Source organism: Protopterus annectens, chromosome 8.part0, assembly GCF_019279795.1.
Source record: "Protopterus annectens isolate FY-2018-M chromosome 8.part0, PAN1.0, whole genome shotgun sequence".
NCBI lineage: Eukaryota > Metazoa > Chordata > Ceratodontiformes > Protopteridae > Protopterus > Protopterus annectens.
Window position 1 is genome coordinate 1,931,169,424 of NC_056741.1, and position 17,971 is coordinate 1,931,187,394.

The 17,971-nt window shown below is 38.5% G+C and overlaps 1 protein-coding gene across 1 annotated transcript in view; it reads left to right on the forward strand.

Moving 5' to 3' along the window:
• The first annotated feature begins 330 nt into the window (after positions 1-330).
• Positions 331-17,971, forward strand: part of LOC122809733 (endonuclease/exonuclease/phosphatase family domain-containing protein 1-like) — a 318,686-nt gene continuing 301,045 nt past the window's right edge. The window contains exon 1 of the mRNA XM_044081440.1: positions 331-401. The gene's annotated coding sequence lies outside the window, so the exon portion shown is untranslated. The remainder of the gene's footprint in view (positions 402-17,971) is intronic.

Consider the following 17,971-nt stretch of genomic DNA (forward strand, 5'->3'; position numbering starts at 1 on the left):
ATTTTCTGCATTAAATACCTCTGTTTCCAACATCTGATACAAGCCACAGGCATCATTACCTTAGTTAATTCACGGTAAAAAAAAAAAAAACCTGAGTCATATCTTTAAACATGATACCTTAAGGCAGTTGTTATGCTGCAGATCATAAAGGGTTAAGAAGGCAGTCCTACTTTAGCAACACAGCAAATATTTCGACCAAAAGGATTAGCAAGCAGGAGAGACAGAACACAACATTTATTAGATCATGACAGTCCAGCGAGCTTCACGGGAACAAGGTGATTGACCCACACCCAGACTCCCTGCTGAATGGATATTCTTTACTTAACCTGACAACTGTTACTCTTCGTTGAGGTACTAGCCAAGAAACAGGCTCAGGTGTCTTTCGACATCTTCTTGTACAGGTAAGAAGTCGTTTGCCTCACATTTATCACTTTTGTGCAGTCATATTTAATGTGAAACTTTCCTTTGCCAGAGCTATAACAAAGTACAGTATCTCACAGGCTCAAATGCATTCTGCATACTTTGTAGTACATATGTACTAACACAGTCAGACAGCTATCGTGTGCAGGAATATTGTCTCTCCTTTATAAAAGTTTCTGATTATGCACTTACTAAACACTCCCTGAGCATATCACATGAGGAAAGGTAAGAGACCATTGCAACACCTTGCCACAAGCACAGCAGAGCTGAAGCAGAACCAGAGTTTATACCTTACTATACTTTGCATACAAATTACAACCTAAAGCATTTTAGAATATTTTTAAGTCAACTGTTTAATTTACTCAGTTATGTAACAGTTTTACAGAGAATTTATTGAGTCCACTACCTTAGATTCTAAATGAAAACCTTAATAACTGATAACTTGAATAAAAAGGGGACTACTTGAGTCTGGTAAACAAATTCATTCTGGTAGTTTGTATACTCCAAGTTATTAAGCATACCTGAGATAAGTAAAATAGCTTTGCTGGTTATTGTGCGTGTGTGTGTGCGTGTGTGTGTGTGTGTGTGTGTGTGTGTGTGTGTGTGTGTGTGTGTGTGTGTGTGTGTGTGTGTGTCTGTTTGCATGCACCATGTGCATGTGCTTCTGTTACAATCCCTGAAAACTGAGTTGCAGCATTGGAGATAACATTTTGAAAACTATCAAACCAGATAACTGTATGTGTGGTACACCTTCATAAAACAGTCAAGACAGTCAGAATACTTAAAATCTGCCTCCCTCCAAGCAGGATTTCTACTTGCAGTCTGAATAATTTTGAAATATGCTCCAAACAAACAGTATTGTAAGCATACATGCATTCCTTTTTAGCAACAAAATGTGCTCACAGCCAAATAATAGCTGAATCCAAAATTTAAAATACCTTTGGGAAAGTACAACGCAAACAGAAGTTGATTAAAAAAGAGTAGATAGCAGCATTGTCCTCTAAGCAGGTTTCTAGTACCCATTTTCCACTTTCTCAGTAAAATGAGCAAGTGCTTCTGCTATTGCCCTGTAAATGCTTTATGGGTAAAACCCATTTAAGTTTTCAGCACTTGTTATACCATGTTATAATAATTCTAACTAGCCCCATCTTGTGGATCTGTGTGCTATGAGAAAACTATATCCCTGTGTTTTCATTGTGCATAATGAAAACATCTTAGGTAATATTTTGCTTGCTCAACGCCAGTTTTAAAGATGGAAGGAGAATATTACTTTATCTATGAGGTACTTATTTTTGCACCTACGGCATCATAATGTGCCATATTACATGCCTAATAGAGCGTTAATATTTTTGTTTAATGTTTCATTTATTATTAGGTAAAAAGGTTGTAAGCAAAGTAGGGTCCTATTAATAAACGATTCAAAAAATGATGTACAACAAAAGTATGACTGGCATTAATATCAGAGAAAAAAATCAAACGTTATGCTGATCCTACTGCATTCGGTTGAAACAAAGTGTAAAACATTTAGTGAACCATCCAAAAAGTTACAATCTTGAAAACTGAAGTTTGGGAATACTGACGTTCATCTGGAAATGACAAACGTTTTCTTTCCTTCTTTCTTTCTTTTTTTTTTGAAATGTAACCTTTAAAACCAATACTCTGCTTACTTTACTTTCCTGATTCATACAGGATTAAAGACGTTTTCATTTTCTATTCTCATTGTTGGGGTGGTATTATCTGTGTGGTGTTTATGTATGTGCAAACCTCTAAAATGTTATAAAAGTGGATCTGAGAACACGTAAACAATTAAAAAAAATGAAATGCTATTCATGGTTTGGGATGTCATGTATAGCTCATAAACTGACAATTATCAAAAGTGCTATTATTGAAAAAGTAGCATGCAGGGTTTAAAGCTTAAATTGAAAAGTGGAAGGTATATTAAGTGCATGAGTCTAATTATTTACATAGTACAACAAAAAAAAAACACTGTGAAGTGATTAATTGTACTAATATTACCTAGGAATTAAATGATGTGCATTAACACATCTCCTTTTTCCTTCGTTACTGAAGATAGAAAATGCAGCTTAATCATTGCATGTCACTGTTACATAAAATGGATTTTGGCCGCATTGTCTCCAGCAGCACACTTCTGCACGCAATTTCCCTACCCTCACATGGTGGACATGATATATTACGTACTGAGTGTTCTCCTTTGTAATATAAATAATTTGAATCTTTCAATGCTGCTAATGCATGTATGACCAACTTCAAAATGTATGACCTTTGCACTTGTTTTTTAGTTACTAGCTCTGTAGCATTGCAATCTGAATCTCTGTTATGCTGCCAATAAATAGACTAGGTCATGTGAGGTGACTTGTGATAGCAGTTTTCTGGTTAGCAAAAAATGAATTTATGAACAAGGGTGAGATAGACGAATGTTAGCAAAGGATAACACTAACTTGACTTTTTACTATTTGAGCAGGATAAAAGTATAAGATCTGCTGTAAGCACTATTTGCACTGTAGGAATAGGAGCATCAGAGATATTCCCAAAAAATGCATTGATTTTGTTTAATGTTAGTAGTACTTGGGCCCTGCATGCCCATCTACAGAGGGAAGGAAAGGAAGAGAAAGGTAGACATGTTTCGATATCTCATACGATGAAGGAGACTGACAACATGAAGAGAATACATAGTGAGTCACTTTACCTAAGGGGTGTCTGTGAGTGTGTTGTGTGTGTGTGTGTGTGTGTGTGTGTGTGTGTGTGTGTGTGTGTGTGTGTGTGTGTGTGCGTGTGGGTGCATGTGTGTGCATATGTGTGTGTGACAACTTCCCTGTGCTTACTTGAGACCAAACTGCTTATGTATAAAAGTTACTGCAGTATTAGTTTGAAAAAAACTGCCCCATGGTACCTCATACTCCTTTACTTATTCATATTAACACCAAGATTCCTATGTAGAAGGCAGGGACAGTACTGAAGGTGTGATTATAAAACATCCTGTCTTTGTTACAAGAGCTTATAAGCTGTTTCAAAGTTTATGTATTTGGTAGCTTTACTTACTGAAAAACAAGTTTCAAAGGATTTTTGTCAGGGAGGTATAGTTTAGTGACTGGTTACAAATCCAATGAAGTAAAAAGGCTGGATGTCTTGAGTAGTACCAGACTGGTAGCATATTTTGAAATACTGACCACTGTATAATAATCATGTAATATACATCATTTTCTGACAGTGGACTGCCATTCACTCATAATGTTTCAGATTACTGCTGACCACAGCAGTGACAGAAGGAGAGTGCAAGGTGCTACCTCACTTTTTGGATGGACATTCTGACCTTACATACTGACTTTCTGTGTTTCATCAGCTACACATGAAGATACAGCACCTACTCAACTCCATATACCTGGACAAATGAAACAACCCAGTACTTAGTCTTTTAAATGTAACTACCACTGCATGGTCCATCTAGCTCCAGCCAGACAATTCCCAATTTATTCATACATCACACTTACTCATATTTATTATTCACACAAGCTGTGAGATAATGTCACATCAATTAAAATGAAACAATTTCAACTCCTGCACTATTACGGCATGTATAACGCTGGTACAAAATATAAACATTGACAAGATGTTTCTTGCACGTGCAGAGCTTACTTATTTTACAAATACTATGTCCTTTGCAAATGATCAATCAAGCCAGGTTGTTCTCCAGGACATTTGATTGTACGTTACTTTTATGAGTATTCAGAATGGACAGGCAAGTAAAGAAATCATTAGAAATAAATGAAACATGCAAATTAAATGATTAAGTTCTTCATAAAGCATGAGAGCTGTTGGCTAGTTTTTAATATCTGTTATAATTCACCCTCCATAATTGTAGCATTATGTGTCAAAGAGAGTTTTGGGAGTTTTATGGTCTGAAAGAAAAGTTTGTTTGGTTACATTTCACTGAGGCATAACTTTCCTTATTTCATTTTTTGGGTCTATATTGGATGCTCGACCGTTTAAAAGTTCGAGTGTCATATAGTTGATACCATATGATTGAACTTTTAAAAGTTCGAACATCCAGAAAAAAAAAATAATCAACACAAATAACCTACCTGAATGTTTTGGGGGGCTGCGCCCCACACAATCCCAGCTCTTTAAATATACCAACTCAGAGATCGCACTACAGTGCAGAAAAGGTAAATCTTCCCATTCCACACTGTACGGAGATCTCTGTTAAAACATTAGAACTTTCAAAAGTTCGATCATATGGTGTTGACCATATGACACTCGAACTTTTGAAAGTTCAAGCATCCAATATAGACCCGCATTTTTTTCATAGGTTCATAGGTGAGTACTAGCTAATGACACAAGAGCCTTAACAAGCCTAGGCAGTAATACACATGATATGACAATATCATATCTTAATTCCCCACATATGGAATGGGATAGTGTCGTGGTAGAGGGTCTCTAGGTGTTGGAGCCCTGAGCCATTTTACAGACTTTATCTGTCCATAAAGTACATTAGCAGTACCCTGGGAATAAATTTATGGTTCCCCATCCATTTATCCAAATTCTTCATAGGTTCGTAGACTAAGCTAATGGCCCTGGAGCCTTTACAAGCCTAGCCCATAGGATTACCCTGGCATCGTGCCATCCGACCTTAGTTCCCAGTGTGTCTGTCAAGTAATGCCACTGGAGTGATCCCTGGGGTGAATCTTCTATTCCCCATCCACTCATCAAGATTTCTCTTGAAGAGGGCCAGTGAGGTGTTCTGCTTGACATGTATGGGAAGTCTGTTCCATAGCATGGGCAGTCTCTGGGTTATGAACCTGTCCCTCCAGCATGTTCTGTTGATTGTGGTAATGAGGTTGAAGTCTCTGGAGCATGTGGTGTGGAAGGATTGGGATTTCTTTAGATGTAGCATTTCTAACAGAGCTGGGTCAGATATGGCTTTATAAGTCAAGCAGAGATCGCCTCTAAGTAGACGATATGAGACAGAGAATAGTTGGTGTTTTTTAAGTATGTCCATATAGAACAAATGTTTAAGGCCTAGGATCCTCTTTGTGAGGTACTTTTGTGGCCTCTCCAGTTGTTGCAGGTGTTTAGTGAGGTATATACCAAATGGGGTATTGTACTCAATGCCTGGCCTAATGGAAGAAGAGTAGAGGGAGACAATAACCTCTTTCTTCCTGGATGCAAAACCCTTAGTAGTGAGATGTGCCACAAAGAAGGACTTTCTGACCACAGTGGCAATGTGGTGGTCAAAAGAGAGGTTGCTGTCTACCTGTGTTCCCAGATCTCTTATAATGCCTTCTGTGTTCAGTGGACTACCATCGATGTGGTAATTCATGGGAACCGGGTTTTTTCCAAAGGGGATGATGACACATTTTTTGGCACTGAGCTTAAGGCCATGGTTCTGACACCAGTCATTGGTCTCAGTGAAGCCTTTCTGTAGGCTGTCAACATCACTTGGGGAGTTAATAATAGCTCCCAACTTGCAATTGTCTGCGAACTTTGTCAGCTTTTGAAAAGAATGAGGGACAGTCTTTGTTTTACAAAGATGGGAAATTTATTCCATAGAAGAGGTAGCCTTTGGGATATGAATCTGCCTCTCCAGCAAATTCTGTTAAGAGTTACAAATAAGGATCAGGTCCATGGAACACGTAACCCTTGTATAATTTTTCTTGAGAATATACAACATTTTCATCAGGGCTAGATCAGAGAATGCCTTGTAGGTCAGGTATAAGTCACCTCAATAAATTATATGAGATGGAGTAAAGGAACAGGGCCTTTAGTCAGTCTGCATAACACTTGTGTCTTACGCTTTGCATTTTTTAGTGAGAAACCTTTAGGGCTGCTCCAATTAGTGTAAGACCCTGGTTAGGTACATGCAGAAGAAAGCACTGTACTCATTTATGGTCCTGATAAGGGCAGAGTACAATGGCACTATGACTTCTTTTTATCTTGATGCCTTGTCTTTATTTCTAAGTACAGCCATACAGAAGGATTTCCTCACTACCGTAGCTACCTGTTGGTTAAAGTTTAGGTTACTATCTATCTGTGTTCCTAGGTCCCCCACCACTGGGTCTACTTTTAGGGATTGATATTATAATTTGCAGGGATATCAGATTTTGAAGGGTATGATTACACATTTTTTTAGCATTTACTTTCAGACTACTGTTTTGGCAACAGTCATTTGTCATTTTAAGGCCTGTTTGTAGGATGTCAACATTGTTTGAAGATTTAGTGATTGCTCCCAGCTTACAGTCATCAGCAAATTGGGTGAGCCAGAGGTCTCCACCATTGGCCTACACTTCAGAGAAGTTTATACCAAAAAGGAGGGGGCCTAACACTGAGCTGTGTGAGACACCACTAGTAATAGGTGGGGTTACCTATCTGGACAACATGTGTTCTGTCAGTGAGACAGTTTGCTATCCATCTAACAAAGTAGGGGCTTATGTTTGACTCAGTAAGTTCATCTGTGATCCCTGAGTTGGGGATTGTATTGAAAACTTTGGACAGGTATAGATAAGCAGTGTGCACTGTTTAACCCTCATCCATGGCCCTAGTGACTTTCTCAAAGAAGTCCACCAGACTGAACAGGTAAGTCCTTCTTTGCCAAAGCCAAATTCGATCTGGTCCAGTGTTTGGAGATTTCCTGTGTCATTACTGATCAGGAGCATGATAATTCTCTCCATGGCCTTGCAGATAGTATTAGTCAAGCTTATGGGTCTGTAGTTCCCTAGGTCAGTTGATGGAGCCCCTTTGTGCAGAGGTCTAACTGTTGCAGTCCTCCATTCCTCTGGGACAAAGCCTGTTTAGAGGCTTAAAGAAGGTTTCTAGTGTCCCTGACAGATTCTGTTTCAAGCTATTTAAGAAGCATCCTGGAACATTGTCAGGATCGATGGAGCCTGTGTTTTTGGCTATAGTGAGCCCAGTAAGGACCTATTTTCTTGTAATGACCGGTAGGGGATGGTTGTGGATATACCTTGTTGGCCAGCTGGTTTGCTATAGTTTCAGGCTGGGTGTAAATGTTGCCATTCATGATTAACTCGGCACATTGCTGAGCATGTCCCCTGAGGTTACGAATACAATTAAAAAAGCCTTATGGTTATCTCTCACTTGGGAGGCTATATTTTCCTCATAGCTTTCTCTGGAAGATTTGATCAGCTCTCTAATTTGTTTTAGATTGTTGCATGTCTTTTTGCACTCTTTTGTATGTTCTTTCTTGGCTTTGGAGAGAAATGTTTCCCTCTGTTGAGTAATCTATTTTAGCTCGGGATCCACAGGGAGGTTTATTTTTGCCAGTAATCATAGGTTTGACTCAGACAGGTACTGCCTCCTCTATGCATCTATGAATGGGGTTGTACAGTGCTTTTGTGTGTAGCTCAGAGTAGGCCTCAGTGACATGCTGGTTTGGAGGGGCTTGGAAGTCTAATAAGCTGTCTCATAGTTTGAGGTAATTGGCTTTACCAAAGTTTTTAACAAGTTTGGGGTTTTATGGGGGTTCTAGGTTAGTTTTAATTATAAATGAGATCATTTTGTGGTCAGATCTTACCAGGGAGGAGTTAATTCATGGGAGAGAGCAGCATCCCTCCATGTTTGTGAGTACCAAGTCAAGGCTATTTGTTCTTCTGGTTGGGAAGCTAGCTAGTTGCTCCAGGGTGTTTGCATTCATGAAGTCAAAAAACCTCTGAACAAGTGATTTATGGGTCATATAAGTCTCCCAGTTTATGGATGTGTAGTTGAAGTCACCCGTAATTATGGTGTTAAGCTGAATGTTAAGAGAATTGAGTAGGTTTAGGTAGGAAGTATGGTTTTTCAGACTGATGTTAGGGGATCTGTAGCTAGCAAGGATGTGATAAGGTGGTCGCACCTATGGTTAGTTGGGCTTGGAGCAGCTCAAGCAAGTCATGATGTTGGACCAGTTAGCAGTTTATGTGTCCTTTATGAACACTGAGATACCTCCTCCCTTTGTTTTATCCTGAGCTGAGGCAAATCAAAATGTATGAAAGGCATTGTAGCCTTTGATGGCAAGGGTGCTTATCATGGGTCTGAACCATGTTTCTGTGACTGCACATATGTCTGCTTTATCCGTTGTTTGGAGTGCTTCCAGGGAGTGCAGTTTTTTATTTAAACTTCTAGCATTCAGCAGCAGTACCTTTAGGTAATCATGAGTATTTTTTTTCTTATGTGGAGGGTCTAACAACTTGGCACAGCTTAAAAAAGGCACTGTGGGGCTAGATAAAGTTTTTGACAGTATCTGGAAGCCAAATGCAAACCATCTCTGGCAAAGTATCATGGTTTGTCAATCTTGTCTTCCCATGCTGGCAAATATTGGATCCCCTTGCTGTGACACCAGAAACTAAGCCAATTGTTGAAGTCAATCACTCTTTGCTGGTATTGTGGCATCATCATTGTTGAAGGTAAGTTGCTACTCAAGGCTAGATTCATACCTGCCTGGGACACATATTCAGAGAGCTCCATCATGTCTCTCTTCATATAATCCAGTGAAGTACATCTTAGGTCACTTTTGCCTACATGGACTATGACCATGTCAGACATGTATTCATGGTTTAAAGACCTAAGTGCATGGATGATCTGGTGAATCCTGGCTCCAGATAGACAGCTCACTGTGATCTTCTCTTTGTTTAGCCTGATAAGGGGGGCATCAGTACATCTTACAATGGAATCCTCAATAACTAGAATGTTTGGCTGTGTGGTGTGTTGCCTTTTGGGCTTGGAAGTGGGGCTACTATGATTTTCAGAGTTATGTGTTGTGTGAGGTGCTGTCTTTTTTTCAGTGTGTGCTGGGCCACTGAGAGATGCTTTTAGGAGGTCTTGGAGGTCTGGGTAGATTACAAGTGAGTACCTCCACATATGTGGGTCTATGTGTTTGTTCATTAGTGTTGATAGTGAGTGTTTTGTGTGTAATGCTGACAACCAGGTATATATTTTTTGTGTGTGTTTGTGAAAGCTTTGTTTCCAATGACATTGTGCATCTATGTCTCTCACACACTGTGTTTGTCTGTTCTAAATTAAATGGTTGTCAGTAAATATGAGGCAGTTACTACACTGCCTCAGGATGCCCATATTCACCAGTCTAGAATCAGAGATTACAGGGAAGTGTCTATCCATTATACCAGATCCTTAGTAGATGGGAAGGAGTAAGAGAGAGTCACTTAAAGACCTAAGTGAGAGTCTTTAGTAGTATACTGTAAGATGACCTGCAGTGGTGCTGCCCTCTGCCCAAACTGATAGCTCTTTCAGCACCTATGAACAGTGGGAAACTACGGACAGCATTTCATATAGAGGATTTTAAACTGAAGAGGTCTGCTTATGTACAAGGCATGGGTAACCAACAGGATGAAAGACTTTCTCAATTAAGCCCTCAGGCCAATCAGATAAACACACAAAAAGCCTTCCACCAGCAGTTCCCAACTCAGATGGGTTGAATCAGCCCTCTGCTCCCTCCAGAGTGCAGTTTAAAACTCTCTTAATGTAAAATGAACTGGTTTTGAGCTCAAGTGCAGGAACACATGGTTTACAACAAAAGGCAGAACTCCTGCAGTATCAGGAATCCATGGAAATGAGTTCACAAACCCTGAGAAATGTTCTCAAATACAGAAAAATGTCACAAAGATAGGAAGACTTCTAAAAACACAGAAAACTTTGAAAAACTTAGAAGAAATATTTTGGCAAACTCAGAACAGCTGTTATAATATCAGAAGAGGTAAGGAAATATTGGATTACTATTAAAACAACCTACTTGCAGTACAGTAACAAACAGATGGCATTTCTTTAACAAGTGCAGGCTGAGAGAACTGTTAAATAGCACTGAGATAGTTATAGCCAGTGCAAAAAATACTTATATCAGCTTTGTAGGTCCACAGATGTTTTTAGATGCACTCCAATGTCTTGTAGTCATTTGACAGACACAGGGAAGCTTTGAACAGATGCATACAGTCTCACAAAACTGTAAGACTTTTATTCCAGCAGGATTATAGGATCATAAGGTCATAGGAGTTTACTAGGCTATCGCCCTGGAGGTCATTTTAAGTCTAGCAATTTCATCCCGGTGTAATACCATAGATATGCTAGTCAATACCCAGGATTTCATTTAGTAATGACTGCCCATGTCCAGGAGGGTTGTGGGCACTAACCCAAGTAAGAATTTATGGTGGTCCATCCACTTGTCCAGGCTCCTCTTGAACAGTGTCATTGAGGTGTTCTGTCTCACAGGAATAGGTAGCCTATTCCAAAGATGCAGCACTCACTAGGAGACAAATCTGTCTCTCTAGCATGTCTTATTTAAGTTGCAGGCCATATTTAGGTCCCTGGTATGAGTAGCTCTAGTCCCATTTGATTTGTGGATATGCAGCAACTTCATTAGTTTGGGTCAGAGATTGCTCTGTTAGCCAGGCGTAAGTCTCCTCTAAGAAGTCTATAAGATGCAGCGTATACTGACTGGGACTTTAGTCAGTCTCTGTAAGGTACTTGTTGGAGTCCCTTGATCTTCTTTGTTAGAAACCTCTGAGGTCTCTCTAATTGCTGCAGGTGCTTTATATGGTACATGCAAAATGGGAGTTATACTCAATTATGGGCTGGATTAATGCCGAGTATAGAGGGGTCATAACTTCCTTTTGCTCTCGAAGCAATGCCTTTACTAATCAGCTGTGCTAAGTAGAAAGCCTTCCTTACTACAGTAGACACATGGTGGTCAAAGGTAAAGTCACAGTCAACTTGTGATCCCACATCCCTTACCACTTTGTGGGTTCTTAGAGTATTGTTACTGATTTGATAGTGTGAAGGGAAATTGTTTTTGCTGAAGGGAATTGTGACATCCCTGCTGTGGGCCAGTGATCAAGGAGTCTAAATCCTCACCATGGACACCGATGAGAGACGTTCACTTGCAAAAAAAATAGATACACACAGTATTTCCAGATGCAGCTCTCAGTATCAAGCACAATTTACCATAAGAGCACACAGGGAATACACTCATTCCAGGGGGCTGTGTTTCCCTCTCTCTCTCTCTCTCTCTCTCTCTCTCTAGGCCTCCAATAAGACTCCCCACCTGACACAGCTGTAGATCTGAGTCCTTAGCCAAGTTTTCCAAACCAAGTCCTCCAACACCCTCTTTGTGAAACCAGTCCTCTGTTTCCCTGCACCAAGTGGTTGACACACACACTCTTTGACATTTGATTTTCACACACAAGCACCTCAGAAAGGCTGGCACAGATTTACCAGCTATGCCTCCTTCTGCCCAGTCTATAAGGTAGGTATGCAACTAGAACCCTCCAAAGCCATCTAATCTAAGGCTGTTATAAAGGGACCCAATTATACTGAGTAAAATTAATACTAATGTAAATGGCAGTGTTTGACCAATGCAGCAAGGCTTTCAGGAGCACACACAATACTCTCAAAGGTTAAAATATTCTCTAAATGACCAGTCACAATGAAAAGTTTAAATATATTAAATAAATAATAAAAGAACAGGAAAACTAAATATCTATTTACAATAAACAGCAAAGTTTCAGCTACAGGAAATATTAAAAATAGAACAGATGGATAGATTCACTATCAAGCCAAATAACTTCTACCACCTCCTTTAGTCAATTAAAAAAACTCCTGAAAACCCACTATCTAAGTAACTGGCTATGCTCATGCCACTCACCAGGCTAATCCATACCAAGGAAATTTGTCAGGGTACAGCTATGTATAAACAGTATCTCCCCTGAAAGCTTCCAAACCCCGTATACATTTACCTTACAAAACTTATAACTGCAAAAGAAAAAAAAATGTACCTCTGTCTACTGTAAGAAATGTTAATCACTAGCATGATGTCCAGTTGTGTGTGTATATATATATATATATATATATATATATATATGCTATATGTATGTTTGTTAATCACCAGTATGTTGTCTTGATGTGTGTATATACCATATGTTTATATGTTCTTCTTCTTTTCACTCTCATGTAATATATTGTAATGTGGAGCTTTTCTCCCTGAGCCTCCGCTGAAAATGGACCTGTGTCCAGTTGGACTTTCCCAGTAAACAAATGTAAAACAAAAATAAAATAAATTTGCACAGGTGCAGAGAACAGTACTTAACTAATCTCACTATATTTTCCTGACTGATCTAAAGAATTGCTATTCCATGGTTACTTACTAAAGCAAGGCAAGATGAGGTGGGTGAGAGATCCTTTGTCAGGTTGCAAAAAACAAACTGCCTGAGACTTCTGTCTCATCTAGTATTAAAGCATAATTTCAGCGCTGGATTACAAAATTATATCACACACATCTATTCATGTCACTCTGGTTCCCACACTACACCTTTTACAAGAAACTGAACCAGCATCTAGCACATATGTGTTACCATACACACACACATAGAGCTTTGCTAAGATGTACTATAGCATCTGGGAGCGATAAAAACATTTCAAAACTTCCACCCTTCCAGGTTAACAATTAGTTCACCCCCAAGGACAATACAGTAGGATTCCTAGTCCTGGTTTTCATAGACATTTTGTCTCTGGCAGCAATCAGAACTGCAAGATACAATCTTTATGGCCTAAACCAGGTAATTTAATTTTAGACAATGTTTAAAAGTTAGCTGGACTGATTAATGATTAACATCTTCTCTTCCAGTATCATCTGTTATAATATATTCATTTTAAAAGTTACAATACAGTCTGACATACAGGTGTGTTTATTTTCTGTTCAGGATGACCCATTCTTCATACATTTTTAACACAAGCAACTTTACAAATACATTTTCAACACAAACACCTGTACAAATCAGTTTGATATACAAAGGACATATAATTCTTTACAAAACTCCAGCTAGCTATGCTGGTATGTGTTACGCATGCACTGCCCTACTTCTCCTGGCATAGCTGGCAATACCTCACACCAACACAAGAATGATGATGCATTTCTTTGCATTCAGTTTGAGACAGTGACTAAGAGTTGGTTTGCATAAGATCCTTCTGGAGTATACTGACATATTTTCGGATTCAATAATACACAGTTGCAGAATGCCTGGAATAACTGTTGCTGTTCTCCATTCTGCAGGAACCAAGCTTGTGGTTAGGCTATGATTGAAAAGGATACTTAATGGTGATGCTAGTTCATGTTTTAACCTGTTTAGAAGACAGCCTGGGATGCCCGCTCTGGGTCCCATTTGTTTTTTTTTTTTTGGACAAGACTTTTTTTGACCTTCAGATATGGAGGGGGGGGGGGGGAGTTTAAGATTGTTGATGTTGGATGACCACCCTGGCAGCTTGTTTACTCTGATTTCAACATTTGTGAGTTCTGGTGTTAGTGCCAGTTTGAAGGTAAATGAATTGTGGGCAGATTTAACTAATGAGGGTCTGAGTGTTGTGGCAGTGCATCTGTTTGACATGTTAGCGAGGACCAGATGTAGTATGTTTGTTCCTCTTGTTGAGGTATGAACAATTTGTTCCAGGGCATTTGAGGTAACAAAATCAAGGAACTTTTGCACTAGTGAGTTAGAGCTAACATAGGTTTCCCAGCTGATGGTGGGATAATTGAAATCCCCCATAACCAGAGTGTTCTGGAATATTTGGATTGACTCCAGTTTGGTCAAGAAGGCTTCATGAACATTATGACCCATGGAGGGGGATCTATAACTGGCTGGAGCTAAATGGGGGTCTTACTCACAGTAACCTGAACTTGGAGTAACTCCATGGAGTTGTCCAGTCTAACTAGATGGGAGTTGAATTTATCTCTAATATAGATAGAAACACTGCCTTCTATAATCTTATTGTAAAATAAACTAGTTTTGAGCTCAAGTGCAGTAACAAATGCTATACAACAAAGGCAGAACTCCGGCAGTATCAGGAATCCTTGGGAATAAGTTCACAAACTCTGAGAAATGTTCCCAAATACAGAAAAATGTGCACAAATGTAGGACAATTTCTACAAATATAGAAAAACTTTGCAAAACTCAGAAATATTTTGGCAAACTCATGAGTACTCTGACAAACTCCAGAACAGATTTTTCAGTATCAGAGGAGCTTAGGAAATATAAGAATACTGTTAAAATGACCTAAGAGCAGTACAGTAAAAACAGATGGTGTTTCTTTAACTAGTGCAGGCTGAAAAACAGTGATAAATTCAAGAAAATCAATATACACTGCACAAAAGTGTTAAATAGCACTGAGATGTATGTCAAAAGAAGTCAGTTTTCATATTTGACAATAAGCAAGATCTCAGTGGAATAGTTCCCCTACCAAACTCCTCCAAATAAATATAGCATTTTCCTGAAAATACGATACAGCAACCTCAGTGATGTATTGAGTTAGGATGAGAAGGGAGGCATACACCCGCAAGATGCTATGAAGCACATGTTATATCATACAATGTTCAAAATATGTGATATAAATTCATGCAGTGTTTCTGGGCTAATGATCAAACTATATAAGTGCAAATATTTCCTAATTTTACATTGGTCCCATTTTGTATTTTATTTATGTAATTCCTTCACGCTGTTACTGACTAAAATAATTAATTTGTAGAAAAACAACAAACATAAAATCAGTTGGTAAGACTGATAAATTATCTGGTGAAAGAACGCCTACAAAAAAACAAACAACTTCGAGGCAACAACAAATGTGATGGAATGGAGTAGACATAACAGTACGATTTTTAGAGAGGTACACCAGCCATTGTCGTCCTCAGCAGAGATTGTGTTGAAGAACTGATGAATTATAGTGTAAACTGAAATACACACAAGGATGCTGAAATCAGTAACATCCATAAGGTAACAGCAATACATATTCATGTACATGGATAGTTTGGTGATGATGTTAAACAGAGTCAGTAAACAAGCTATGGGAGTAGGTTAGGGCCGTAGTACTCAGAGCTACAGATGAGGATTTGAGAAAGTGACAGAAAACAGAAGAAGCCTACAAAGTAATGTCAGGGTAATAACTGCAGCAAAGGGCAGGGCATGCACGTGGTAGAATGGAGGAATGACAATGTGGAAGACAACTTCTTCAAGGAGACTAGCAAAAGGCATGAAAGATAGAAATGGTAGAAAAAGTGAAAGTTAGAAAGGATTTGACATAAGAGGTCAGAAGGGATAAAATGACCTTTTCACATACGTAACAGAGTGAGGAAATAACAAATGTGAACAGGCCAGCTGGCAAAGGTATGAAAAGGATTAAATATGAAGTGTGATACTATAGAAGGGAATCAGAGCAGAGTAGAAGAAGAAATGGCAGATTCAAAAACAGAGAGGGAGTAGGATCAGATGGGAAATTAATGCCCTTAGGAACAATAGCACACAAGGACTAGATGCGCTACTCCAAAGTCCTCAGGAATCGGACAGTGTTCTAGTAGATTCCATTATAAAACTCAACAACAGCTCACTGATCAGTGCTGATGTACTGGAGAACTAGAGGACAGCAAGTGTGACATTTGTGTGCAAATGGAGCAGGAAAAATCAAGGCAACTACAGGTTTGATAACTAAAAAGCAGAGTCAAGTAAAGTAATTGAGGAAGCCATGATGGAACAATCAATTGCTTTCCTAGATAGTAACAATCTCCAGGATAACAACAACACAGATTCATGACCAGGTGGAACTGTGAATTAAAGAAGAAGATGAATGTGATGGGGAGTATCACTGTGTGTGGTCTACCTGTTGTAATTACCTTTGTAACATAACAGTACAGGTTTAGTGGTTCTCTGCTTTTTCATATATGTCTGAAGCAAACACACTGAGAAGAGTACTAGACCCAGGAATGATGCTTATCGTTTATTACTAGACTTTCTTTATTCCTGACATTGTCTTCCTCACTGCATCCTTTTGTTTTCTCTCATCCATCTATGCAACTATCCAGTTTCTCAGTCATGGTCCTACTCCAATAACCCCTCCATTTTTTTCTGTCAGCTTCCCATGAGGTACCAAGTCAAAGATCATGTCAATGTCCAGGTAGGCCACTATAACTAATCTATATATATATATATATATAGATATATATATATATATATAATCTCCCATTGCAAAGTTCTGCAGTAACCTGTCAAAGATTTGATTGATTCTCATTCTGGGGATGTACCCAAATTAGTTTATTGCTTGTTTTCTTCCAGAAATCAGGATTCTCTCTTTGACTTCCTTGCAAACTGACTTCCCTATTATCAGTTACTTAAATTTGTTTGTCAAGAAATGGGATTTTTTTTTACCACTTTTGCCTAGTTTGCAAATTCAGCTGCTTTGAAGTCAAGCAGTTTTGCTTACAATATCCTGTATCTTGTTCAGTTTTAAATGTAATCAAAATTCTCTTCTTTTGTGCAAATATGTGATTTCAATATGGTAGCCTGCTGCTTTGTAATTTATTTCTGAAAGTTTTCATACTTTGGAGGACTGTTATAATTTTATACATTTTAAACAATGTTAATCTACATTCATGACACCCTACATTCATGTATGTGTAAACTTCAGACTGTTTCTATTTTGACTTGCATTTTAATATTTGTTTGAATGTTTTTCTGTTTAAATGGGTGGCTTTGGCAGCAACTTCATTCATAGGTAATGGTTGTTCTAGATACCTTTGTTATGGAAAATAGAATTTGGCTGTGGCTGCTTTGTAGGTTATGGATGCGTGGAGTTTGGAGAGTTTCATTTTGCCTGGAAACTGTGGCAACATCTTATTGTATTATGGTAATGCAAGACTGCTGCAGTTGGGTTTCTGGCATTAATTTCTTGGTTTCTCCATTCCTGTCTTCTTTATGACTCATTGGCTTTGTCTCTGTATTTTGTTTATATCACGTGACAAGTTTCCCCTGCTTACAGATGGCCAACTGTCCACTATGGTGCTATTGCGAATCTAGCCATGGGAAAAGGTAATTTAACCTGTGACATGAGACTGCTAGATTTAATGTTTTTCTTTTGCTGGTGATGAGTAAATCTATGAACACATTTACTGATGTCTCATTTTTTTCATCTAACTAAAGTGAATAGGGCCTGACTTATTATATTTGCCTAGCTTTATTTGCTTCCTTCTTTTAGTATCTGGATATTCTTTAGATTTTTTTCTCAGTTCTAGAAACTTTTCACGTATTATCATTTTTGATTAACTTAATTTCTTGTATCCACACACTCAAATGGACACGTTTGTCCTTTTTTCATAGACTTGCATGTGCTACTCTGTTGCTTGTTGCTCAAGCTCCTGGGTTTCTCAGTTTTTGGAAAGATTCCTTGCACTTTGATATATAGCTCTGTGCAGATATTTCCAGCTATTTTTTTTTTCTTTTTTTGTTTCAGCTTTTCTTATATTCTCATTTTATGATGGAAGTATAGAAAGTAATTTAATCTCACTGATTTTTTGCCACATTTCATACTCAACTTAAGCTATGCAAGTATGTACTTGGATATATACATCACACATCTAAAATGTATTCTCAGAGCTTGAGAACTGAATTTCTAGTAATTAAATGGTCTTTAATACTCCAAAAATGAAATAATTTTTATTTGTAAAAAATACACTAAATTCCCTACAACCACCAGATCTTCAGGAGGAAATGAGAGGTCA